This window comes from Camelus bactrianus, chromosome 27, assembly GCF_048773025.1.
Source record: "Camelus bactrianus isolate YW-2024 breed Bactrian camel chromosome 27, ASM4877302v1, whole genome shotgun sequence".
Classification (NCBI taxonomy): Eukaryota; Metazoa; Chordata; class Mammalia; order Artiodactyla; family Camelidae; genus Camelus; species Camelus bactrianus.
The window spans coordinates 19,769,408-19,796,659 of record NC_133565.1 but is presented as its reverse complement, the minus strand read 5'-3'; the positions used below and the strand labels follow the sequence as shown (position 1 = coordinate 19,796,659).

Below are 27,252 nucleotides of genomic sequence, written 5' to 3'. Positions count from 1 at the left end.
CTGTGTTTGCCACTGGGAAGGCTACAATAACTTTCAAAACATGGAATTTGTAATTTAGTGGCAACAAGGAGGAAACAAGTCAGAAAAGGCCACAGACATTTGAAGAAGGACTGCTAAACCTAGAGTTTCCTACCTGAGATGTAGTAAGCTTTGTGCGCACCTACCGTGAGTATAAATGCATTGTATGTATTAAATGCAAATTCATATCTCTCCTGCAGTTCTTGTTTTACTGACATGGAGCCAGCTGAATATTGTTTAAACTTCAGTGTTGACTTTGGCCTTGTCTGCACTGGTCCTGCTTCTTTTAAGTTGAGGCTGCATCCAGAGAGCTTAGTAATGAAGGAGGGAAGCAAAGCCACGGATATATCCTACTTAGATGGCAGAGATTTGGGGTTGAGCGCCTCCCTTCTTGCTTGCCATGTGCCTTTGAGCATCTGATTTATCTTTTCAGAGCTTCATTTCCTCATGTATAAAAAGGGGAATTGCTCGTGAACCATCCAGACATAAAGGAAGCTTAGAGAGCAGGAAAGTCTTCATAACTCTGTAAACTGAGTGGATGTTTAATGATTAAAAAATGACTGATGTAACATTTTAGAGTGATGATATTAAGTTTATTTTTTTTTTTAATAGAGTCTTATTCCTTGAGAATATCTACTGACACTATGGAGGTTCTGTATTCTATTATCTCTACTTTTATATACTGAAATATATAAATTGAAAAATACATTTAGAAATTGAGATAGTCTATAACAAAAAAGTTTCAAAGTGCAAGCTTTAGGAAGGATGGCATGAAGGCAATGCCTTTTCCCAAAATCAAAACATTTCCCCCCCTATCTTTCTCGTAGGCTTTTTGTCATATATTCAGGGACACACTGGGTAGACACAGGCAATAAAAGGAAGGGTCATGGAAATAATTCTCCAGCATCCTAAAACTAAAAAGAAAACCTATTGTGTACTGCCAAAATCTGGGAAGGCCCTCCAGTTTCCCTACCCCAGGTCCCCCTTTGATGGCGTCTACTACAAAGTGAATTTATGTTCACTAGCATATCGCCTACTGTATAACAAGTAGCATATAAAGTACCATATTGGACTACCATATGGCTACTAACCTCAGAGGTTGGTAGCAACTATCAATGTAGAAATTTGAGAGCAGAATGAGCCTCGGGATAGAACCAGTTCTCACTCAAGCATGCTATATAATTGGCTGCAGTGAGAAACTAAAAAAATGTCTCAGAAACCAGATGGATTTGAAATGTTCCATTATTCATAAACACTTTTTTTTTTTTTTTGCATTTGTACTTGTTCCCATTCCCAAATATTCTGCCACAGAAATTTGCTGAAGAAGGTGTGAAAAGGGACAAAAATCTCTGCTTGCTTTTCTGGAAGGTGTCCCTGCAGCCACAGCACCCCACGAGCTAGAAGAAATGGCTGAGGCAGCTCCTTTCAAGACCCCTCCCTCCCAGTCTGTTTGTGTCATAGGTGAACGTGTGCAGAGCAGTCTTTAGGGGTGGGAGAAGCTTGTTCTAAAAAGGGCCACGGGTAATCATGAACTTTCTGGGCTTGGAAGTGTGGAAACTCATCCTCTCCAAACTCCAAGCTGCTAATTCCCCCTTTTTGATCATTCAAATGACAGATGCGACGTCCTTCTGACAGGAAGGGACTCTCTAAAGGAGAAAAGGGCTCAGTTGACTTCCTACCTTCCACCATCCCCCACCCCCTTACTCCCTTCCTCCAGCTGGAGACAGAAGAAGGCAGGGGTGCCTTAAACTGGAGGTGGGATTTTTTTTCCCCAAATAAATAACATACCTAACATGCCGAGCAGCAAAGGAGAAACTCATCAGTGACACGTATAAACAACGAAGGGTTGTAAAACCCTCCCAGACAAGCAGCTTTGCGCTTGGGTAATTTACATACCAGATGAAATGCGAAAAGGAGAGCACCTTTCAAAGAATATTTGTTAGTGAAGAAGCAAATCCAGGCCCTCTGCTCTGTCACATGGGAATGGAGAATGCAGGCTTGCACAACAATCATGGGGCTGCAAAGCCATGATGATTCATCAGACATTTTCACTCTCCTTAGAAATAATGCACCTACTCTCGGGAGGCTGAGAAAATCCCTATTTAAGGCATTAGTGTAATGATTGTTTAGGGGGCAGTTTGTTTTGTGTGATTTATATTGAGAATTAAATAACCCATGGATTTGAGGTTGGTAATATACAATTAGTAGGAAAGATTAAGCCTACCCAAGCTTTCACCCCTAAATCTTACTCATCCCAGCTTCAGTTCACGACATCAGTATTGCTGGTGTGTGTATAACCAGGACGAAATCCACAACTGAGAACTTCCATTTAAATGCGATGAAATGTAACTGTCGTAATGATAAATACAACCTGCATTTTGTGGCATGGCTAATGATCTTATTATCACTACCTAGAATTTGTACGTGTCCGGGTCTCAGTTATGGGGAAGAACGCATCTTTTGATGACTCAGATAAAACATAATCTGTGAATGACTTAGCTATAATTAAAGAATATATTTACTTATGTTTTACAGAAAATTTACTTCATTATATTCGTTCAGGAGTAATGATATTTTGGAATTCTCTTCACATACATATCCCTTGACAATGGCAACCCTTCCAACCCAGCCTTCTAGGCTAGGGGTGATTTCCATTCCCTCAGCCCTTTTTTGAAGCATCTCCTAGAGATGACTGTCACTCACATATTCTTGGGTATTGCTTTCGATGTTGTGTAGAATCTGCACCATTCAATTCTGTCTTTAAAATCTCCCCATCTTTTTTGGCCTGGGAGAAATCCTAGAGGCTATCCCATTCAGTCATCTTCTGTAACCTAAGGGAAACCAAATGACTTTCCCAGGGTCCAAAGCTATCTACAAAAACCAGGAGGCAAAGTAAACACACACGTCTCATGTGACAATGGTACCATCTTCCGATAGTCTGTTTTTTATCATCATCTCATTGCTTTGATTATGACTTACTTTCCAGACAGTTTATAAAACCTATGATGGCTGGGAAATTGTGTTATCTGTTCGCTGCTTCTCCCGTAGCAGAATGCAGGAAACACATTAGAAAAGCAATGACTACATCAAATGTGGATAGTGATTAGTAAGATGGTTATTTATTGCAGTGACATTCACACACATAATGGTTTGTCTTTCACAATGATTTCTTTTCCTCTAACCTCAGTTCTTACAAAACTTTTTTTGGGGGGAAGGAAGGAAAAGGAATTGCTGATGGTGTCTGTGTGGTGTCAAGACTGGAGGACTGAAGGCCACAACGATGTCCTTCTTTATAGACCTGGTCCATCTGGAGGAAAGGAGAGGAAGACGCCGAGTCAGCGAAGACGATGAGACACTCAAGGAGCAACGTGTGCGAGATGATCTCCATAGGAAAGAGGCTGTCATGATAAACCCACCTCTTTACAAAAAAGGTTTGAGGAGTTGTTTTAATAAGGGGATATTTGAAGACATTTGAAATCAAATGAGAACTTTGAGGATGTGCGCTGAGTCTACCTATTTTGGGACACCCCCTTTATCTAACCTAGGCGATTTTTTTGGACATATTTTTTTTATTTGCATATGATATATCCCTCAGAGAGACAAAATCAACAGATCTCACAGTCTCTGCCCCCACCTCTCCAAAGCAATGTTAAGCAAAATCTAGACATTATCCCTACTGCCTCTGGCACATTCAACTTGGACCTGTGAATTTTCTGTCTTCTAAATGATCCCAAGAGCCACAGCTGATGAGCAACAACCACTGTTCCTGGTTGGGAGCTCAGGAAAATGAGTCAGGTTCACCTGAAGCCAACCAGGTACCCATTTCAACCTGGGTGAGGCTCATCTGACTTTTTTGATTACTTTCTCCAGGGTGCTACTTGAGGTTCCGTAGCAGGGGTAATCAATAAGCATTATCACTTTGCCTTATTTGGCACGGAGAAGGGCAAGCTTTATTCTTCCTAATCTGTCCGAGGAGATGGATGACGAAAAGAACAAGTGATCATGATCTCTAAACAAAGGAAAATTAACTAGAAAATTTTAGCTATTACCCATTCTGTCATAGCATCTTTCAGACAATATTGCAAGCATTGCCTCAGAGAAAAGATTATAATCGATTTATTAGTGCTAGCTGTCCACCAAAATAGGTAAAATTGTAACATGGTAGTGACAAGTGGTCCTGATCCTAAGCAAGGAATTCTGCAGAACCTTTCATAATATAATAAAAGAGAACAATAGCAATACTAGCAACATTTAGAGACAGTTTTTCTGGGTCAATCCCTGTGATGGAGATTGTTTTATTTAATCCCCACAACTGTATACATATATGTATGATAATTAACCCCATTTTAATAGGTAGGAAAATTCAGTCTTAGAGAAGCCTAAATTTCTAGGTCAAAGAAAACAGAAATAAAGTGTTTTGGACTGTAGAACATCCCCTTAGCCACATAACTAATAAAAAATGTTTAACTGAGCTAAAAAGTAAAATTGGAGGGGGAAATACTGATGAATATAGAGTTAACTCTGAGGGAAAAATTTTAAGAAGACGGTTGTATTAAATATGTTCCACATCAAAGAGGTCCACCGCGGAGAATTATAGATTAACAAAAGACATGAATCTGAGGAAAAGGAAGTCACTTGGGGGAACTTTGAGGGAGTACATTTTTGGATTAGTCATGAGAGTAGAAATTAGATGCAGGGAGTTAAGATGTGGTTGGATAATGAAGACGTGGTGGATTAAAAAAAAAAAAAAAGGCAGCTAGAAACCTTCAGTGAAAAAGAAAACAGGGTAGCTACTTTTGAAGAACCAAATGAACTTTCCTCCACGCAAAGACTTGTGCGTAAATGAAGACACGTATGAGTCTTGTCAGCCGAGAAGGGGAGCCAAGGAGCATGGAGGGAGAAGGGACGCTCGAAGGAAGGGGTGATAACAGGAGTAGGTGAGAGCGGGAGCTTGGGTCAAGACATAAGCAACTTTCCTTGTAGGAGAGGAGGAGGGTAAAGACGGAGTGAATGGCTAAAACATGACAGCCCACTACTGTCCCCTCACAAATCCTACCATTTTATTTACTTATGTAATTAGGTACTTAGGTTTTTTGTTTGTTAGTTTTTTTGTTTTGTTTTGGGTTGTTTTGCTTTTTGTTTTTGTTTTTGTTTTTGTTTTTGCTTTTGTTTTTGTTTTTGTTTTGTTTCAGTGGCAAGAACATCCCTGAATTACCACTGAAGCTTGAAAACTTTGGTCTACTTTTGACCCTACCCTCTTCCTCATCCTCCAGTCTCTTCAGCTCCTGCATGTGAATGATGGCTTTCCAATTTGACAATCCCCTTCCATTCCCGCCAACATTTGTAGACCCACAGCTCGCTGATAGTCTTTCGATAATAATACCATTAACTGAGCCCCTTCTATGTTCCAGGTCCTGTGATTCAGTCTCAGAACAGCACTGCCAATGAGGGGCTTTATCACCCCCTTTTGTGAAAGGACACTGAGGCTTTTGGAGGGGAAGTAACTTGATTGAGTCCATATGATTATAGATGAAGAATCAGAAACCAAACTCCGGCATGTCTAAGTGAAAAACCGTCCTCTGCCAAGCCACACTCTTGGAGGCGCATGACTCTTATTTGACAGCATGGAGAAAATATTTACAAGATTTATGTTGGAAACTGGACTAAAGAATCACCCAAGATAGTCATCAGTACTGACATCCCCATGGATTTGGATAGTGTGACTCTGTAGTGGTCACTTCCACCCAATTCAGTGACTTCCTCCAAGAAGATAATCCCAAATTGGCCACTGGACCACCAAGAAGAGTCACCCCACTTAGAGAGGTCATGAGGAAAAAGATTTTTTTCCTTATATTGACAAAATTGTGTCACAAAAGATAAACATACGAGCTTTTCATTTGGAGGGCTTAATTTAGGGTTTCAGGATTCATTATGAAGGCTTTTCTACTTAGCCCTCGTAGTGTAATTTGATGCATTCTTACCTTGATGTTTTTTCATCACTTCTTTTAAAGGGGAATGACTGAAAGAACATATTCTAGAGTTGTAGGGAGTCTTAAGCCGTGCTTTTTTGTCTGGCTGCTGAATGGTGATAAATGTTCTTGACGGAGACCTGAAAACACAGAAGAGTTGAAGTAATCACATAATGGTTTGTCCTTCACCATGATTTCTTTCCATCTAACCTCAGTTCTTACAAAAATAATTTTTTGGGGGGAGGGCATATTTTTCTTGTAATTTTAAGAAAAATGACAGTATAATCTTCCTTCTGGAGGATAAAACACGTGGCGTCATTTTATTTGTCATGCCACTGGTTTACCTCTGTAGTCTTACAAATATGATGAGGAAATGCATTCATTTTCATGTATTGGATATTTAGGCTATTTTTCAACATGAAAAAGGAGATGCAGGAGTGATAAAATACTAATATTTTGCAACTGAAATGCAAATCCCGGGTTTATTTCCCCCTAAATCTTTGTATATAGATGAAGACTTAACTGAATCTACTGCTGACTTTAAAAATACATTCTTCTCTCCTAAAGTCCTATCGTTGGTTTGTATGTGTGTGTGTGTGTTTGTTTGTCTTTTTCTATTGGCTGCAATACATTCCTGCCATCTCTCTGCTTTGCAACCTTAAACAGCTTGATTATCACTGATATTTAGGACATCTTGTGAAGCTCCACTGACCATTTGGCCACCAAAGAATGGGCACACATGCTTTATGGACCAGTGTTTCCTCCTGACTATTTAACAGAAACCTCCCTGAGAGGTTGATAAGCAAACAGACATCAACAGGAGAATGGCAACTCATTCCCCAAAGAGACTGACGGAAGTCATACCTCCCAAGTCAGGAAAAGGGCAGGATGTGGGTGATGCAGAGAAAGGTGCAGCGTTCCAGGACGGACAGGAAGTGCTGACATGTGGCCGCTGAATCAAAGGGGGCCGTCCAGTCTCTGTTCAATTGTTTGAGTCACAAAGTCCACAATCTTTAAGCAATCTGGTACTTTGGCCATAACTTGAGTAAATATCAAAAGCAATGGTTGATGGCAATGTCAGTAGATGAAAGAACATTGCAGAAGGCATGAGACTTCTTTGTGGCATGAACATGAATGGTACATTTTAAACAGATATCTTGTGCAAGAGTTATGACTTTTTTTTTGAGATATTAATTTCCATGAAGAGTTTGAATCTTCACAGATGATGTACTAATGTAGAGTAGAACCATGGTGAATTTCAGTGAAGAGCCAGAGAAGGTACACTTTGAAGAATGAAAAAGTGGGTGTAAAAATTTAGTAAACTTTAAACCATGATATGGATGATAATAGTAACTATCCTGCTGAAGAGATTCAGAGTCAGGGTCACAAAGCTCTGGGGTTGGTATTTCTATTCTGTTGCAAAGGAGATTATTTGATGGAGAAAGGAAACGAAACCTTCGAAGGGAGACAGGCAAGGAAGAGTGTGTGGAATCCAGAAGAGACAGTTCCTTTAAGAACGTGGCCGTTTCAGCCTGCTTTCCTATTTCTGTCTCTCTGAGCAACCACCTCTCTCTCCCCCTGCTCCTGAAGTCACTCAGATAAACCTGTGTTCCCTGGAACCAAAAGAAGTCCCCACACTCCCTATTCCTGTCCCAGCACATGGCCTAGTATGATTACCTTATGTTAAAGATATGCTTGGGATCTTGGAAATTCCATAAAAATATCCTCACAATCCTAAAAGGGGAAAGAAAGTAGCCGAAAAAGACAAATTAGGATGTGTGTTTGAATAGGTCATAATATTGAGTTTATGGGGAAATGGAAAACACATCTAATGCCCTACATACTTATTAAAACCAGTAACTAAAATTTAGAAGGTTGCAGCGCAGCCCAAAGAGAGCTTTTTCCCTTCCCTCGTATTTTTATTCGTCTTTGAGATTTAGTTTCATTTTCAGTGATTTCTTGGGTGACACAAATAACATTTCACTCAAGAGTTAAAAGGGGTCAGTTTGGGTCTTGTCAGGGTGCTTTGGATCTTTCTTGCTGACCTGGAATTAGTGCACATGTGTCTAAGTGCTACTTCAACCACCCAGCACACCATGAAATATGTTTTCCGCTACAGTGATATTGCTGGCAGTGCATAAAACAAATGGACTGGGTTAGAAATAGCCTGATTCCACCTTTAAATGGAATCTTCTGGATGTATGTTACACTGGAGAGCACTTCCAAAACTTTCTATTATTATGAATTTATAATTTTAATTCCCATCTGCAGAAAGCTATTCATTAACTCACTTCATCTTTGTAACAGCCTCGGGAAGTGAGTTCTGTATTGTAAGCCCCAATGCACAGATGAGAAAACTGAGGTTCCGAAGCTTCAATGTCTTGCCCTAGGTCTCAAGCTAGTAAATGGCAAACTTGCAAGATGAACCAGGAGCCTGAATACCTCAAGTCTTGGTTTTTCCACTTTGACTCATCTCATTGAAAACTACGTCACTTAGGATTTGGGTTCAGCTGCGTACAACAGATTAGCCAGATAACCAGAGGTTAGACAAGATAGAGGTTTATTCGGAGGTAAACTGTCCAGAGCTAGTTGAGGGACATGCTTTTCCGGTTTCCCACCATGACCAGGCATGTGAAGGCAGCTACAACTGCAGCCATCTTGACTGTAATTCAGACGGTAGAAAGGAGTTAGAAACAAGAGGGTGAGTGGCACTTATAATAATAGGGAAGCAAAACTTTTCCAGAAATACGCAGAAGTGCCCTTCCTGTGGTCACCATTAGGGATCTAGCATCTCTAGAAATGTGATTTTGATCCGATCACATTGATGCCCACCCACCCTGACCCCCCAACAAAATAGAGATTCTGTCATTAAGAAGGAAAATGGGAGTGGATTTTGCATGAGCATCCAGAAGTATCTGTTCCCCAGGACACTTAATGTTTCCACTTCAGAAGTAATCAGATGTTTCCTCTGGGGCACTTTTGTCCCCATGGCATACTCCTACACCTTCCTTTATGTTTAACCAATTGAGAGCATGTATACATGTTGACCGACAGTCACTTTGGCTGACCCTCTGCTAACTATGTAAAGACTCTTCGTATGAAGACCACACCAGAGAGAGGCTTAAACCTAAAGATTTAGCTCTTCTGAAGGTATTGATATTCCTCTAGTTTACACAGAATCTTACTGAGTAAAGTTACAAAACTGTTTTCCTGAGAAATAAGAGGGAATGAGTTTCAAATATAAAATCAAACTCTTTTTTTTTTTTAGGTAATAGAGAAAGACAACAGAAAAAGATAGCATTTCAGGGCATCCAATGCTTTAACCAATCAAAAAAATGTCTTTAAGTTGAAGGCTGACTCTCTCATGGTAGATACTTGTTTCCCTTGAGAGTTACTCATCTTAATGGCTGATTCACCCTGCTCACCCTCCCACGTGGCAGTGGGAATTAAATGGCTGGTGATTCACAGTCTCAGCCCTTGGAGGAGAGACTTGTAATGAAGGAGGTTTGAACTGTGTCTCTGTTCTCCTTGGCCTCCTTTTCCTCCCCACCAAAATGCCTTCTGGACTATGGGGTTTTACAGGGGAATTGATGTCCTCGGGTCTTGCCAAGCCAGTGAAGATGTTTACAAGGGATCGGACTGTAAGCTTCCCAGCCGTCAAATTGGCTAAGTAATTCCAGGCTGTGCTGAATGTACACCAGACTCAGAAGATGAGTCCATCAATTAACAGAGAGGTGAGGTGGGGCTGGGGAGGAGGAGGATCTGAGGAAGAGGAGAGTCAGGAGTAATGACTAGGAAGAAATGGCCAATGGGATTAAAGGAGAGTTAGACAGTATAATGGCTCTAAGCTCAGGCTAGGAACTCCAAGAGGAATAGAGGGTTCAATAATGCTAAGTACTCTAACATCTGAGCAAGATGGTGGTAAGATGAAACCACTGTGTTTGGAAATTAGGATGTAATTGATGAGCTGGCTAAGGCAGTTTTAAAGGGATGGTGATGGGAAAATAAATTACATAAATGAAAAAAAAAAAAACCTGTGACAGTAGCCATTTAGAGAAAAAGAAAATTTGAAATAGAGATATTAACGGCTAACTGGTCAGTTTTTGAAAGGCTTCTTGGTGAAGGGAAGGAGAAAGAGATGGTGGGAACCAGGAAGGTACGCAAGTTGGTGGGGTTGGTTATTAATATGGTAAAATCTTGGGCAAAGTTTTAGCCTGTGGAAAGTAGTTAGTAAGAAGGAAGAATGGAAAAGAGGTTGCCAAGGGATGGAAGAGATGGGAAGAATGCTATATCGTATTGAATTAATATTTAATTAACATCACAATGTTTTCTATAATAGCCCTATTAAACCCAAAGCACTCACTCCCAAATATGAGTAAAACACACACAAGTGCACACATATACACCTTTCCATAAACCATAGGTGTGTGCAGCATTACAAATCTCAGTGTATAAAAACAGCAAAGGTAACATGAGGAATTTAGAAGGGTTATTCAGTTATAATAAATGTAATAAAAAGAATGGGTTTTAGGGTTCCTTAAAACGTTTATCTTTCCTTTCCCACATAGTTCAAGAACATGTCTTTTGTACATTTTTATTCTTTTTCATTTTCTAGCTACACATACCTTGACAGATAGAAGTTCAACAGCTATTCTGAAGTAAGGAAATAAAAAGAGAAATAAGAATATATAGCTGTGTTTCAATATGACACATTAAAATGAGAAATAATGAGATTTGTGGAGGATTATTAAAATGTTTAATACATCATCATCAGTGTGTAGCTCCAGAATATGTTCATACCCTCCCCAAATTATTCATAATCATTTCTGTATTTTTTGGTTAATTTTCTTCTTTCAGTAAGCTTTTATAAGTGGAAAACTCTTTAAGACTTTCAACAAGATGATTTCATTGTGTCCTCACCCTAGAAGGATTTCTTTAACTGAAAATAAAATTTGAGGTCTATGGTTATTTTCCCTCATATTATGAAATTATTATTTCAATGTCTTATGTCCTCTCTTACTCTTGTGAAAAGTTTAGGGTAAATTTAGTGGTTAGGTATGCATTTGTAGCTAATTTGCTTATTCTCAATGGTTGCTTCAAGATTTTGTTTCACTAGTGGCTTAAAGTTTGACTACATGTTCGCCATGATACTCTTTTTAAATTTCTTATGTTTCAGTCTCATGCTTCTTAAGTGTGAGGAACAAGTCCTTTGTATAATGGCAAAGCCTTAGCTGTTCAGAATACCCTTTCCTCCATTCTCCTGTTTGGCTCTCGCATTCTCTCCTCCATATAATGTGATCTCATCTTCCCATTTGCCATCTCTTCATTTGTATGTTGGATTTTGGTAAGTATCTTCCAATAAAGTCACTAATGCATTTTTTTACATATGTCTAACTTGCTATTTAACTCTATTGACTGCTCTTAAAAGTTTTATTCTAAAGACTATTTTACAATTGTAATTCTATTTTGTTCTTGTTTTGTGTGTCACATTTTGTCTGCTAGCATTGCTTTTCACTGTGATGTTTTATTCTTTGCTCATATATTTTAAACCTTTATCTTTCATGGAGCTCTAAAATTAGTTTATTGTGTTTCCTGACTCAATCTCGGTAAAGTTCTCTTTTTTCTTCTCATTTGTTATCTTTTTAAAGTGTGGACTCAATTTCAATAAAGATTACTTTTTCCTCTGTGGGATTCCCAAGCAAAGTAAGCTAAAAGTTTTAGTTTTACACAAAAAGAGGATGAGACAGAAGAATAAGTTGTTTCTAAAAGAAAAAAATGTCTAGTTCCCAAGTTTACTCAGAGGCTAGATGGAACCCCCTCTATTCTATTATTCACCCTGATATTAGAAGAATCACATAAAAATTGAAGTTGGACTATGTTACAATCCTGTTTAATAGCTTTTGGGATAAAGTGCAAAGTCCCTTCCTTTACATGTTATTCTGAATAGAGATGGGACAGAGCTTTGCCAAATAATTTATTTGTACCGGGAATACAACTGAAAGGCAATTCCAAACCCATTTGCATTCTGGTGGGACAATGTGAACGGTTCTCATCAATGGAATTATGTTCAAGTGAGAAGTGCCTCTTGTAGGTCAAGGCAATTAAAAGCATGTGCACCTTCTCTGTGCACCTCCCTTCACTCCAGCCCCCCCCCAACCATGCAGAGCAGAAGTCAGTTCTCCATCCATCATCACCACCACCACCACATCAGATGGGGAGGTGTGTAAGCTAGCATAAACTTTTATCTTGCTGTGCCATTGAGATTTCGGATTTATGTGTTATTGCAGCAGAGCTTAGCCAACCCTGACTAATATGCTTGACTCACAGGGTCCTTCAACATGTACCTCTTTAAGCTCATTTTGTACCATTCTCCCCTTGTTTACTGCATTCCCAGCACATTGCATGGTTCAGTTTCTGAAATACAGCTGCTCTTTTTCTTCTCGGGGCTTTTGTACATGTTGTTCCTCCGTCAAGCATACTCTTCCTGGTATTCTTTGCCTGACTTCATCGTCAACTCTCAGACCTTACACCAATTCCTTAGGGAGGCTGTCCCTTGTTCTTCACCTCAAACCACATGATTTTATTGGTTTACTCTTTCATAGAATCCTATTTTTTTCCCTTAATAGCATTTTGTTCAATATTTAATTATGTGTTTTTTTTGTACAATGTCTTTCTTCACTAGTCTATAGTCTCTGTACGTACAAGGAAAGGAACAGTTTTCTTCAGTTCTATTTCCCCAATACAAGATATTTATCTATTAACATTTATTTGTGGTTGAATGAATGACCTGCTCATTTTGAACCCTAGCATTTAAGCTCCTAGGTGAAGAACTTCTGTTATGCTTTCTTTTGTCAAATGTGAGGTTGAGTGCTACATAATTGACAATTTGAATAAGACAGTTGTATGTCAAAGTCTCTCAACACTCTCCTTCCCATATTCAAATGATCTTTCCTAGTTATTATAATGACTAAACTGCACAATCCTGAGGAATGTCTGGCAATATTCCACCAATAGATAAATGTATGATGATAATTCTTCATGCTATTCAGTTTTCCCTGAAAATAGAAAACCAAATTTATATTTACACAATGCATAATTATAAAGTATAAGAATATTGCATAGATAAAAATATATTTCATAGTAGATTATGTGACTATTATTTTATCACTCATATCGTGAGGAATTTGATGACAGACATTTTTTAAAAATTTTCTTCTTATACCTGGGACTTGCAGGGTAATGTTTATCATGTATTAGTTGCTCAATATGTCTCATGAAAAATAAATGACTAAATATTAACTTTGATTAATAATAATTATAATAATTAGTGATGACCTCCATACAAACCAAAGATAAACAATGACATCAAAGAATTTAATTCTAGAACCCCATTTTTTAAAATTTAGACTTTTTTCTTTTTTTAATATGTATATATTTGTTCAAATATAGTCAGTTTACAGTGTTGTGTCAATTTCTGGTGTACAACACAATGCTTCAGTCATACATGAACATACATATATTCATTTTCATATTCTTTTAAAACATTTTTTTAAAATATTTCTTTTCAGGGGGGGATTAAATTTGTTTATTTATTTATTTTTAAATGGAGGTACAGGGGATTGAACCCAGGACCTGGTGCATGCTAAGCACGTGCTCTACCACTGAGCTACACCCTCCCCTTAGAACCTCATTTTGTTTTAGGAAAAGGCTCATCTCCAGATTCCTGGTAGAATGAGCTGATGTAATAGGTAAAAATGCCCTGAGAATGAGAGGTCCCCGAGACTCTGAATTGAGTCCAGGCAAATGTAAATAACAATGAAATGATAATACAGTGCATGGCCTGTTTGATATTCTTATTACTGCGCTGAGAAATTCTATGACTGGATTGACACTGTCGTGATTCCAAGCCAAACACAGACATCTTGACAATCGTTTTCAGTTTTGAGGATAATTACATTGTTCTTTTAAATATGCAAGATAAAATTGTTCAATCAGGAAACTGTGGCTTGTTCAAAATCCATGTAGGAGCTATTTTTTTCCCCAATGCCAGATCAATTGTTTCTGCTCACACAGAAGACAGTGTCCTCGGGGAGATGTTTCTGATGGAAAACTGAAGGACTGGTCAGAAAAGCTGTTTCAACAGGTGCTCACTCTGGCTTTTGGTCCCCCCAAAAACAAAGGACACAGTGGCACATGTTGAACAAAAGAAAAAGAGAGACAAGAAAGGGAGAGAGTCAAATCCTCTTTTGAAAGAAAAATTTAACACGCACCAGACTGGGGATGAAACCCGAAGATCGAAGTCTTGGGAGGTGAAAAGAGGGCTTCCTCCATCTGCGTGTCTGCGTGTCTGTGTGTCTGTGTGATGCGGGTTTAATCACGGTTTACAGGTTAAACACAGCAAACTCCATCTCTCCCTGAGACGTGGAAACCTCACACCCAGGCTTACCCCCTGGGGCTGAAGCTGATGGATGTGTGTCACGGTGAAGAGGTAAAATTATTTCTCATTGTCGCCTTCATTTCTGTCAAGTTTGTGGACAGAAGAAAGGGGCCGAATTGAGCGGATCTGAAAACAGAGGCCCAGACAGCTTGGAAGGCATCAACTCTATGGAGCAGGGAGAAGAGCTGGGGTCCTTCGCTGTCAGGCTGATTAGCTTGTTATAAACAAAACAGCTTTAAACTCCCACTTCACAGTGTTAACTAATCTGGTCCCTGACCTCGCTCCCATTTCTGGGGCCGGGTGAGGCCCCGTCTGGAGACAGTCCGACCAACAGTCATAACAGGGACTTGCCTCCCCTTAGGGGGGTCACTCTCTTCAGGGTGATTGCTTCCTTGCGCCTTAAACCCCTGACCCTGTCCAGCTTTTAATTCATTATTCATCAGTGTTCTTAGTCCACTGGAAAAAAAAATGCAGGAGGGTTGCTGCTCAAATATGAGGGGGTAGGGGGTGGGGAAAGTGGCATTCTGGAAAAAAAGGACAACCCTGTCAAAACATGACAGCCCATCCAATGCCTGTTTTATACTATTCATAGAAAATGCCAAATTCTGCAAATAGTAACCACATGTACGTTGGCTTCACAGACGCAATGTTCTGCTACAAAATGAGACGTGCTTTATTTTCGTGTGTCATCAAAGGCAGGGAAAATATCATGTTAGCCTTCTAGGCTTAACCCTGTGGGCTCATGATTGCTAGAAGTTTGAACGTGAGCAGCTCACACACACACACACACATGCACACGCACACGCACACGCACAGACACACTCGTCCGGGTTACGGGAGTGGCAACCCTGGCCCCGGCAGCCCGCCATCCAGAAAGGCAATTCGATTCACAAATCTGCTGCAGGGCCATTTTTATTCATCACCGTGGGATCATTACGGCGACAAGCCCTCATCTGACGTTTCTGATGGTGCTTGCTTTGCCAAAGTGGAGGATGGGGGGGTAGAGACAGCTTGGGGGATCTGTAACAGGAGGGATACAGCACTGCTCAGACCCCTGCGAGCTTCACAGCCAATTCAGGGACCCCAAAGGTGCCATTTCTTGCCCCGGCTTGCCTGGCTGGTGCCATCCCGGGTTTGCTTTGGCTGCCTCAGGACAGGCGTCTTAGTTCAAATCTGTTGTGCAATTGTTCTTTTTGGGTTCCTGGCTGGCAGTCCCTTGCACTAACATTTAATAAAGTCCATGCACAGAACTGCACTGCGGATGAAAGTTTGGAGCCCAGAGGACCTAAGTCGACGGCAACCAGCCGGCGCTGTGTCTGGGCCCTGGCTCTTGCCCTGGAATGTTTCTAGCACCTTCCACATGACCACTGGCTCTAACGGCACCTCCTGTTTATCTTCTCCTCCCTAACAAATAGTTTCTGCAGCGGCTGCAGTAAATCTCTCTCAGTCTGGAAGCCTCAACCCTGGGTGTTTGTCCTCGTTCTCCGCGGCTAGCTGGCTTCTCCCCCATCTGCCTGCATGTGCTCTGACTTTGACAATTACTTCAAAATGTCTGTACTTGGCCTCTTGATGAAAAACAAAAGAGCCCATAAAGAGCAAAGGAACTTCTCTCTCTTTCCTTTCAGACTTCAGCCCACGAGCAGGGCAGCCCGTCCTGGGGAAATGGCATCCGCCTGCTCTGTTTCCCAACCGAAGGGGAGATAATAAACGGCAGGGCCTTCTGCCTACAGCCTGCATGACACAGGACCCGGCCGAGCCTTTCCGATGGCCATAAATAAATGACGGAAGTTTTAGGCACCAGACTAGTGAATTGGTGGTTAAGACTTAAGCTTTTATCTCCCTGACCCTTGTTTGAACTCAACCTTGGTTCCTAAGTGCAGGGCAGACGAAGTGGGGTGGGAGGAAGGTTTCTTATCGACATGAACACCCCTTCCAGCTCAACAGAAAGAAATATGATGCTGTGTGTGTGCCCGTGGCTCGGGGGCGACGGGGGGAGGGTTGGGGGATATTTGTAGGAACAAAGTGAGACTGGAACAAAATCCCAGCTCTTATATCTTGATGCCTGTCCCATGGTCCCAGAGTTTAATAGAGGACATATTAAATAATTCCACTAGCATTTATTGGGGTGGGAGGTCCTGGGGTGTCAGTTGTGGACAAGGCACAAGGCACAAAGCACACTGCTGCACACACGAGTGTAAAAAGACACAGTGTTTCGGGAACTTGGAAAGGAGTAATCCCAACGCCGACAACTAGCAAGGACTAACATTTATTGAGTCATAAATATGCCAGTTGCTGTGTTAAAACACTTTATATGTGTTATTTCATTTAATCCTCGCAACAGCCCTCTGAAGGAGGTTCTATTATGTTTTCTAATTTTACAGACAAGGAACCTGCAATTTAGAGAGGTTACATGATTTATCCAAGATCACGTGCTTAGAAAATGGTGGAAGCCAGTGTAAAAATCCAGCTCTAGCTCCGTATTGTATCACCTCCTTGAAAAAGAACTGAACACGTACGGGTTGCTGGTCAGACAGAGGATGGCCACATTTCCAGCCCAAATCCCACGTGTGTATTCCAGCAATTTCAAATACATCCATGAAAACGACCCATCTGACTGGCTGAGATTAGGATTATATTATTTCTACGTAGTTCATCTCCTCATCAGAAAAATGCACGTGACAACAACGATCTCTTTGTCTTGTGGGAGAGATGATTCTCAAAATCATTTGTTTAATGAATGACTATCACGAAACAAGGTTTAGGCGCTGTTAAAGCAGCCATTCACCATGGTCTCTGGGAAGATCCCCGAGCTCATTGTCAGCATAAGGCTTTCAATTTTTTGGTAACGTCCTGAGTGATGGGGAAGTTCGATTTAATTAGGAACCCCTTACTGTTCTAAATAGGAACAAGGCAAAGGGTGACCTGTAATGTAGTTTTCCAGTGGTATTTTCGTTGGATCACCAAGAAACCACATTGGTGTGGAGCGGTGTACCTATTGGTCAAAGAATTACAGGATGCACAGATATATTTCTGGTTTCACAGTAAAGAGTAAGTAAGCATTTTAGGCATTGGGATATTCGCTTTATGTCAAGGAAAGACTTGGAAATTTAGACATCAGAGGATTTCATCTCATGTTCCTGGTTACTCTCCTAAAAGCCCACTTTCCCCCACAAGACAGACTTACAGGCATATGAATTAAAGCAATAAGGCATGGCTTCCTAAGTATCTTACAGGAGTTCCAAAAAAAAAAAAAAATGACCTCTAGGCTAAAAACCCAGTCTTAGGGATCTTTGAAAAGGAACACAAATAGATTAGAAATTGCCACATACCCAACTATTTCACTGCCCAGTAGAAGGTCAAACCCCAATGGGCCCCACCCCCTTTTCACCTCCATTCCTTCAAACCCAACAAAATGACCTCTAACCGTGCCCCCTGTCCTAACTTCCTAGGTTGCTGCATTTTCTTTCCCTTGAAGGTCCACGTCTGATTTTCCGCTAGCTTTGGATTAAAACACACGCCATTCCTTTGCCTGACTGATTCCAACTACCATTGGCAACATGCTATGGTAGGAAGTACTTGGGCTTAAAGTTCACACTTCAGTTCACATTCTAAATCCCAACCCTGAGCATTTCGTGTCTGTTTCCTATGCCAAGTTCTCTGAACTCCTGAAATGTCAGTTCCGCCATCTCTCAATGGCACGGGGAAATTGAACTTACATGAGGTACAATTCATAGATCTGCTTTACTAGGTACTCTTTAAATGTGTTTTATCTGCTATTTATATGCAGAACTTACAGGTGTGCAATTTTTTGTTTTCTGTATCCTTCATGAAGGAGATGCAAAATCTTTATCTTCTATACCATTTGGTACCTTAATCAGGCATTGAATAAAACACTTTGCCCATGAACATGATGGAGGAATTGACTAATAAATCTCTTCACGAACACATGCACAGTTTTAAGTGATATGTACTGTTTGGGAGACATGGCAAAAGAGTAAAGTTTCTTTCCCTTGGGGAAAATTTCATATTTTTTCTTCTTTCTATAGTACCAAAAATATGATCAATTTGTATGGAAACTTAGAAAGTGTTGATACATAATTACAAATGAACTAAGTTCATAGGGTTCAAGAGTGTGCCAGTATTTACTTTGAGTGGTTCATCCTTTACTCTCCCCCCAAGTGGATATTTGTCTTGAAGGAAGAGTCTAGATAAGTAAGCAAAGGGTGTAAAATTTATACAAAAGAGATGAGCTGTATTGGAAATGCAGACCCAAGCTTGTCACCTCAGAGGACTTTAATTCTGATTCTTTTTCTAGTCTCTGGAAGAACTCAGGTCACTGTAAATTGATTATTGGCAAGTCTATAAATGTCTAATAAAAATAACTTGATTACGAGCATTTTACTTAAAGTTTTATATGCATCTACACATTTCACTTTGAACATATGCCCCCATTTTTCCTGGAAATGTATTTCCACATTTCCTTGAAAAGTCATTCAAGACTAGTTTAAGTAACATTTTTATACTTTGCCTCTATATTTTTAAGAAAGAAAAAAACTCATAAAGTTGCCAAGGGGAAGTGAGGTTGCTTTCTGACTCCTGGAAAAATCGGGGATCATGTTTAACAACAGAGACCAAATGGGAGCGCTCTGTCTAAAATCTGCACAGTTGTGTCAATGGCCAAATTCCAGGGACTGTGTCCTCTTTTGCACCAATGAGGCAGCAGCAGGTCCAGTTACTGAAAGGGGCTTCTGGAACCCTTTGGCAATTTACAGCTAGTAACTAAAGAGCTATGGAGTGAGCGATGACCAGGCCTTTGCCAACAGGATCACACAGCTTAGTACATTTTCCCAGGTCCCTGACTGGGAAGCGGACAGGAGTGGGGCTACACAATGTGTTAGGGCTCAAAACCCTTCTCCCCCAGGTCACATTCTCACCTTCTGCTTGTGCCAGAGTCCTTTCCGGAATGCCTCTGTGGGGAAAGTAAAATTTATACTCACACAGCCTTAAAATGCTGACATTTCATGTTTACACGGATTGTTTACGCAGAAAATTAATCAGTTACGGTTTTAAATTTTAATTAAAGAATGTTTTCCGGTGTTATTGCAAAACAGACAAAAGCCCATAAAATGTATATTTGACTGCTGTTGTATGTTGTCTTTGGATCGAGGCGCAGTCTTGAGATCAATCATGCGTGATATTTTTGTGAACTTTTCTTTGAACAGAACAACCTTCACATAAATTAGGTTCATTAAAAAATATCCATCAAAATAAAAGTCATTCTGAGAAACCACTGGATGGAATTTCCTTTCTAGTCAGCAACAAACTACTTTGTGCTGGTTCTGTAAATAATAACATGGGAAGGAAATAAGTAAACACTCCATTGTGCGATCAGTTGCTATTTGACATTGAACCGGAAGTAACTTCATAGGAAGTTATACATTTTACTCACATTTTGGTCAAGAAAAAACTAGTGGTTTAATGAATATTGTCATGGTGGAAGTATTTTGGTTCTAGATGGTGCTGAAAGCTACCACATATTTAAGATTTGTCTTGTATTTTGCCATTTCGATTTTTTCTTTACCTTGCTCTCTCTGATTATTAAAAACATAAATGATTCTTATGTAAAAAGGGAGAAAAGAAGTACATAAAATCAGAAGTTTTTAATACTCTGTCAATAAATAGCAATTGTTAACAAACACCTATTTTTTCAACACATTTACCAAAATCGTTTATATATTTATTTGCATCAATATTCTAAAGAGAGCCAAATGAGACACCAAGTGTTCACAAGCCTTGCCCGCTGAGAGCTCAAAATCTAGTCCTTAAAACCACTGATAAGAATAGTTACTACAACAATACCTCAAAATAGAGTGTATATATCTATCAGATAAAATTTGCAGTTCTTTAAAAGTAAATAGATTTGTTGCAGAGTATTACCACTATAAAAAACGAAAGTGGATGATTATGTATTGTTATATACAATATATTATCTTATTTTCTGTAAGGACTTTATTTTATTTTATTTTTTTCATTTAACAGTGTATTCTGGGATTCCACAATCTAGGATAACATTAGACAAATCTCCTAATCATGGCCATTCTTTGTTTCCAATTACTTATTCTTACAACCATGCCTTAAAGAACATATTTATATACTCTGGACACTTTGTTAAATTATATTCCTTATATAAAGTTTTCTGCCAGATAAATTGTTAGAATTAGTATTGGTAAGTCAAAAAACATGTTTTAATTTTTATCATATTTATTTCCACTTTTGGCAAATGTATGCACATATTTTTTATAAATCAAAAATCACTGATAAAATAGTAGTATATTATTATGTCATACTATATTATAGTAATAAAAAATAGTAGCTTCCTAACTTACCGTTTCTCATTACCCTCATTTCTTTTTCCGGAAGCATCCACTCAACGTTTTGCACCTTTTTCTTCTTGATTTACCTCCACATTACTAAGTCATATGTTTAAACTCCTATTTTTCAAACACAAAAAGTAGACAATATAGTAATAATAAACTGCTGGGTTCTCATCACTCAGCTTTACAAATCATCTACCAATTACCTTCTCCGATACAGCCTCACTCCCACCCGATTCACACCTCCCATTTAACTTTTAAGCCAATCCTAGACATTGTATTTTTTCAACCATAAACATTTCAGTATGTATCTTTAGTAGACAAGGATGATATTTGACATAAGCATTACACTTATCATATCCTAAAATGGTTTTAAAATAATATCTTAACATTATCAAATATTCAGATAGTGTTAAAATGTTACATTATTTCATAAATATCATAATAACAACATTTTTAACCATTTGGACTTTAATGTTTTAAATAAAGATTCAAATAAAGTCAACACATAGAGAATGGTTGATGTTCACTGCTCATATCTCTCTTCCTGCCTCCTTTTCCCCTTGAAATTTCAGGAAGAAATCACTATTACATTTTCCAGAAATGTGAATGTTTCTAATTGCATACTTGTTGTAGAGTTCAGCACTTTTCTCTGTTCTCTGTATTCCCTGTAAATTGGAGGTTGGAGGCTGGAACTGGGGTCTTGACCAAATTCAGGTTTGTTCCTTCCTTCCTATTTCATTCTTTTCTTTTTTTCTTTTCTTCCCTTCCCTACCCTACCCTTCTTTCCTCCCTCCCTTCCTTCTTTCCTCTCTTTCTTTCTTTATTTCTTCCCTCCTTTCTATCTTCTCTATTTCATATTAGATTTTTTATTCTGCCATCAGAAGCTACATACTGTGTAATACTCTATTCTTTTTTAATGTTATCAGCCCCAAATTCTTAATATCTAGAATGATAAATTCATTATGAGTTGTGATTTGGAAATATTCTGTCATTTCTTTCTTCACTTATTAGCTGGAGTACCTCCATAAGTAATCATTTCCCATAATCTAATATTGGAGAATCTTGGTGGGAGAGTTCTTATTGGAAAGGCAATATAAGTGATTCATTCCCTTTACTAACCAGTTTTCAAATAATGAGATGGTTCTCTCACATGTTGCAATGATGACTTCATGTAGCATCATTATGAACTCAAAAATTGAAACATATTTTATGTACTTATATTTAGTGTAGTTATTCTTAGTAATACTCATATTTATCAATCTTTTGCAAAAGGAATATTTTCACATTGGTTCCTGAGTCCTTTGGACACAAGCCTGGTAGTCTTTGGTAGTTTCCTTGTTATCTGGTATGACAGGATGTTCTAGGATAATCTTATCTAGTCCTTGACCTAGTCATAAAGTCAGCCATTTCTTTAAGGAGATTGGTTCCTTTGGGTGAGTAATTCTACTTGACACCACAATCTGAGAGCTCGAAGTGCTCATTGTTACTGGGTTGATTATTGTTTCTAGATCTTTTTAGTGGACACAACTAAGAGTATGTTTTATTTTTACAATTCAAAATGTATTATGAGTTTACACTAATACTTCCTTCTCAAATTCAGAACTATAGCATTTTTGGAATAGAGTATCATTACTTAACTTCTTTATCCCACATTACTCCCAAACCTGTCTCATAATAGCAATACCAGCATAACCACAAAAATATGATTAGTTGAAACTGTTAACACATTTTTAAACTCAGTCTTAATACAGTTTTTGACATTAAGTTATATTCCATTGACATTTGTAAAGTTACAGTATTTAAAAATAAATGCATATGTTCTTTACTGATTGCTATGTAATCCAGCAACATGCATTGTTTCTTTTAAAAATATATTTTCATATTCATTAACCTAGTATTTATACTTCTAAAACTTTCTTTACAGTAGTAATAAAAAACCCACGTAAAAAAACCTATTTTCAACAGTATGGGGATTCCTCAAAAGACTAGGAATAGACTTACCATATGACCCAGGAATCCCACTCCTGGGTGTATATCAAGAAGGAACCCTACTTCAGGATGACATCTGCACCCCAATATTCATAGCAGCACTATTTACAACAGCCAAGACATGGAAACAGCCTAAATGTCCATCAACAGATGACTGGATAAAGAAGATGTGATATATTTATACAATGGAATACTACTCAGCCATAAAAACCAACAACGTAACGCCATTTGCAGCAACATGGAAGCACCTGGAGAATGTCATTCTAAGTGAAGTAAGCCAGAAAGAGAAAGAAAAATACCATATGAGATTGCTCATATGTGGAATCTAAAAAAAGAAACAAAAAACAAAAACAACAAAAACAAAGCATAAATACAAAACAGAAATAGACTCATAGACATAGAATACAAACTTGTGGTTGCCAAGGGGGCAGAGGGTGGGAAGGGATAGACGGGATTTCAAAATTGTAGAATAGATACACAAGATTATACTGTATAGCCCAGGGAAATATACACAAGATCTTATGGTAGCTCACAGAGAAAAAAATGTGACAATGAATATATATATGTTCATTTATAACTGAAAAATTGTGCTCTACACGGGAATTTGACACAACATTGTAAAATGATTATAAATCAATAAAAAATTAAAAAAAACAAATTTCCTATGTATGAGAGGAAAAAGTAGAAGCAATATTCATTTCATATTCTTTTTCACTATAGGTTATTAACAGATATTGAATATAGTTCCCTGTGCTACATTGTAGGTCCTTGTTGTGGAGTTTGGGATTAGCAGATACAAACTACCAAGTCACGTCTTTTAAAAATAAGTCAAATGCTCATGTGTTCCCTTTCTTAAAGCATCCACTCCTTCCTCCCCCACTTTTTCCTTTCTATTACCTGTTCTCCATTGTATAATCTCTTCTAAGCATTTGTTCGTGTGCTAAAAGACCAACTCTGAAGAGTTGTTTTTTCCATCATGATTATGACTTACAAGATTATGAATTTCTTGTTTTTGTTTTACTGGTGTTGGCCAATGCATGTAATGTGCAAAAAAAAAAAAAAATTAGGACAGGATTGGGCACATCAGACAATGTAGTTCCTTTCCCTCGCCTAGTGGTTTTCATAGTCTCTCAGTTACTGTCATGTAACCTTAAGGATAAAAATGTCACCTTTAAAAATATCTCAAGGATCTAAACTGAATTCACTTTGAAACTTTATTACTGGACATGCATAAGCATGTCAAAGCCTCAATTAATAGATGAATTATTACCTCCTTTTTGAGTCTTAAATGTCTTCCAAAGCATTTCAGGGACATGCAAAATAGTTGGTTGATATTTTGGGGAGTATCCATGGAAGTAATTGAGCATGCTGGCTAAGAGTATTTTTTGCACTAATTAAATATTCCAAACTTCTATCAAGATTATTGTCACCTATTTAATGGCTCATTGAGTTTATGGGGCTATGCAAGTTCTCTTTCATCAGTAGAGTTAGGACATCCATTCTTGAAATGACAAATTAGGAAGCAGGTTAAAAAGATAAAAGAACATCTGAAAATTGTTCACACTTCAAATTTCTGGCATGGACAATCCTATTCATTGATGAAATAAAGAATCTGATAAGCTTGGAAGATTCATTTTCTTCAAAGAGTCCATCCACTTACACTTTCTGTACATCCTAAGGCAACAAAAAAGAGGCTATGGGACTATTTAAATACCCTGTAATGAGGTCCATACAAAAATACCTTTAATATAGTTGCTAAATCTTATCTTCAAAAGAAATCTTTAGCACATGTACTTAAAATGGTTGAAACATGGAATCATAAATAAATTCCAGCATTTCTGGCAAAAACAAAAAAAAAAGAAAAAGTTAGCATTAGCAATTGACCATTATATAGGAGCTGGCTATTATTTGTCAAGTGAATGAATGAATGAAAATGTGCTAGAGACAGAGTTGTGCCACAAATATACACTGGAGAATAAAATGGGTATGAAACATAACTTTCTGTTTACAGTCTAGTTGAAACGATGGACAATAAATACACAAGTAAAAATAGAATTATGAGTTTTATAAGTGCTATGAAGAAAGCAAGGGTACAGTTCTCTTTAAAGGAAGGATGAAAGTATAGTCTTAGGTGAAGAGGTGAAGATATTTAAGCTGAGATACAATGGAAATAAGGATTGAGCCAGGCAAAAATTAAAGGAGTGTCCTCCAGACATAGGGAATAGCTCAGAGGTCCTGAAGCAAGAATGTCCTTGGTGCCCTCAAGAGTTTGAAAAGTCACTGATGGAATGTGACAAGCAACAGAAAAAGTGGCCAAAGATGGGTGAGAGACCAAGATTCTGCCAGATGAATAAAGCTTTGTTGACCATGGTTGATACGTAGTTCTGATTTTATTCTAAGTACAGGAAGAGGCTGTTAAAATATCACTTGTGTTGACTTGTGAAGAATAGATTGGAAGCAGCCAGTATTTGTAACAAGGAGAGGCAGGTTTATTACTTTTGTGATAATCTAAAGAATTGAGACACTGGTGACTTGGATTCAGAGGAAGAATGGAGATGGAGACAAATGAACAGTCTTGTGACCTGTTTTTGAGGAAGAAAGAACAGGAATTGATGATATATGGGGTGAGAGAGTTTTCAGAAATGGCGAATGAAGGTGATTTTACAGAAGTTCAGAAAATGAGAGAAACAGATTTCTGCATTTGTTGGGGAGAGGGGTACATTTTGGATGTCCCGAAGGAATTTAAGTCAACAGATCTGAGATTCAGATAAGATGATCACCCTGAAAGACACAGATGATCTTTGAAACTGTAAGAATAGCAGAGATCATTTAGGGAGAGAAGAAAAGGATGTGATCTCAGATCAGCTAGATCTGAGCCTAAGAAATGCCAAACTTTTAGCTATAGAGGAAATAAGCCTGCAAAGAAAACAGAGAAAGCACAGATGTAGGGTTAGGAACCAGAGTGTCAGCATCAGGGTTAAGGAGCAGTCCAAGGATAAATTACCATCTGAAAGCGAGAGGAGATGGGGTCTGCAGCACAAGCTAAGGATTTAGCCTTTCAGATATGAAAGATTTCCTCATTTCTAATAGGAAATGAAAAGGTATAGGTGAGTACAGATGAAAGTAAGATTTTCAACATGTGGAACTGCATGTTGGCTTTTACTTTCTCAATGTAGCGTGAGGCAGAAACTTTAGATTTTTGAAAATGGGAGACAACAGGGGTACAAGAGGGAAAAGGAGACTGTAGGAAGAAGAGGGAACATTAATCTTGCTAATGGGAAAACAGACCCACTAGAAAAGGGTAAAAGAATTGATGGGCACATAGCTTGATCACAGTTTGTGAAGTGCTTTCCGATTTACAAAATACTATATTCATGTCCAAGGTTTATCCATTTATTCAGTAAACACTAATTAAGATCTGTGTTCATTTGATGCTTATTATAGCCTATGGGGTACCTAAGCCAAGTCCTACTGTCTACAGATGAAAAAACTGCTTCAGAGGATGTCACCTACTTCAGTGGAAGTGGTTTTGTTCCCGTGTGACAGAATAGGCAGTTTCAATCCAGATTTTCACATAGATATTCAATGCTTTATTCTCCTCATTAAGGCATATTCCTTAAACAATTTTAAGCTTACATAGTAATAACATCAAGTCTAAATACTTTAGTCTTCTGTTATTTTTAAACTCTAGATTATTAGATTAAAGATAAAAATACCAAAAAAAGAAAATCACTTTTTAATACTAGCTCTATCATTTCTTACATAATCCATGCAGTCAGTGCTGGGACATGGCTCTACACAGATGTGACCGAAGAGTTTCAAGGGATCATACTTCTAAGACTGACATGAATGATCAAGGCAGTCGAACGACCAATTTAGCTGATTTTGTTCCACCAACTTGACTGGTCATCGGACTGAACTGACCAGAAGGCTCTACCACACAAACGCAGTGAGTTATATTTCTCTAGCGAATGCAAGCTGTGTTAACTATTTCAGAGTCGTATTCTGCCCCTGAAGTGACCATATATCCCGAATCAACTTCATATGAAGAATATGGTGATTTCAGGGAGAGAAATAAAATATCTAGGTTTTCTCATCTGCAGCAGTCGGGCCTCTTGGGATGCAAATAGCAGAAACTGATCATGATTCAAGTAAGAGGAAAAGAAATTCATGCAAGTGTGTTAAACAGGTCAAGTTAGGGAAGACGTGGGAACTGTGCAAGAGAGGAAAACACAGGGCGCCTACTCACGAATCTGGGCGATAGACTGGACTTCCAGGACAGACCGTCCTGGGCTAGATTTTTGGCCATTGATTTTCAGCGTTTCTGAGTGTGTGTGCGTGTAAGGCTGAGTATCTCTATGACTACCACCAGTACTACTGCTAATAATAACCATATTGTATACGACATGTAAGGAGATTCTACTCAACGGTGTTATACGTTGTATGTGGTCATACAAACCTA

General features: G+C 38.6%; 1 long non-coding RNA gene across 2 annotated transcripts in view; it reads right to left on the bottom strand.

Moving 5' to 3' along the window:
• Window positions 1-3,118: 3,118 nt before the first annotated feature.
• The window catches only part of LOC123619077 (uncharacterized), a 66,482-nt gene continuing 42,348 nt past the window's right edge, over window positions 3,119-27,252 (bottom strand). For both annotated transcript variants that reach the window (XR_006727612.2, XR_006727611.2), the window contains 4 exons: window positions 20,811-20,915; window positions 19,359-19,393; window positions 6,000-6,127; window positions 3,119-3,325 (listed from right to left, as the gene is read on the bottom strand). This is a non-coding gene — a long non-coding RNA (uncharacterized LOC123619077). The remainder of the gene's footprint in view (window positions 3,326-5,999; window positions 6,128-19,358; window positions 19,394-20,810; window positions 20,916-27,252) is intronic.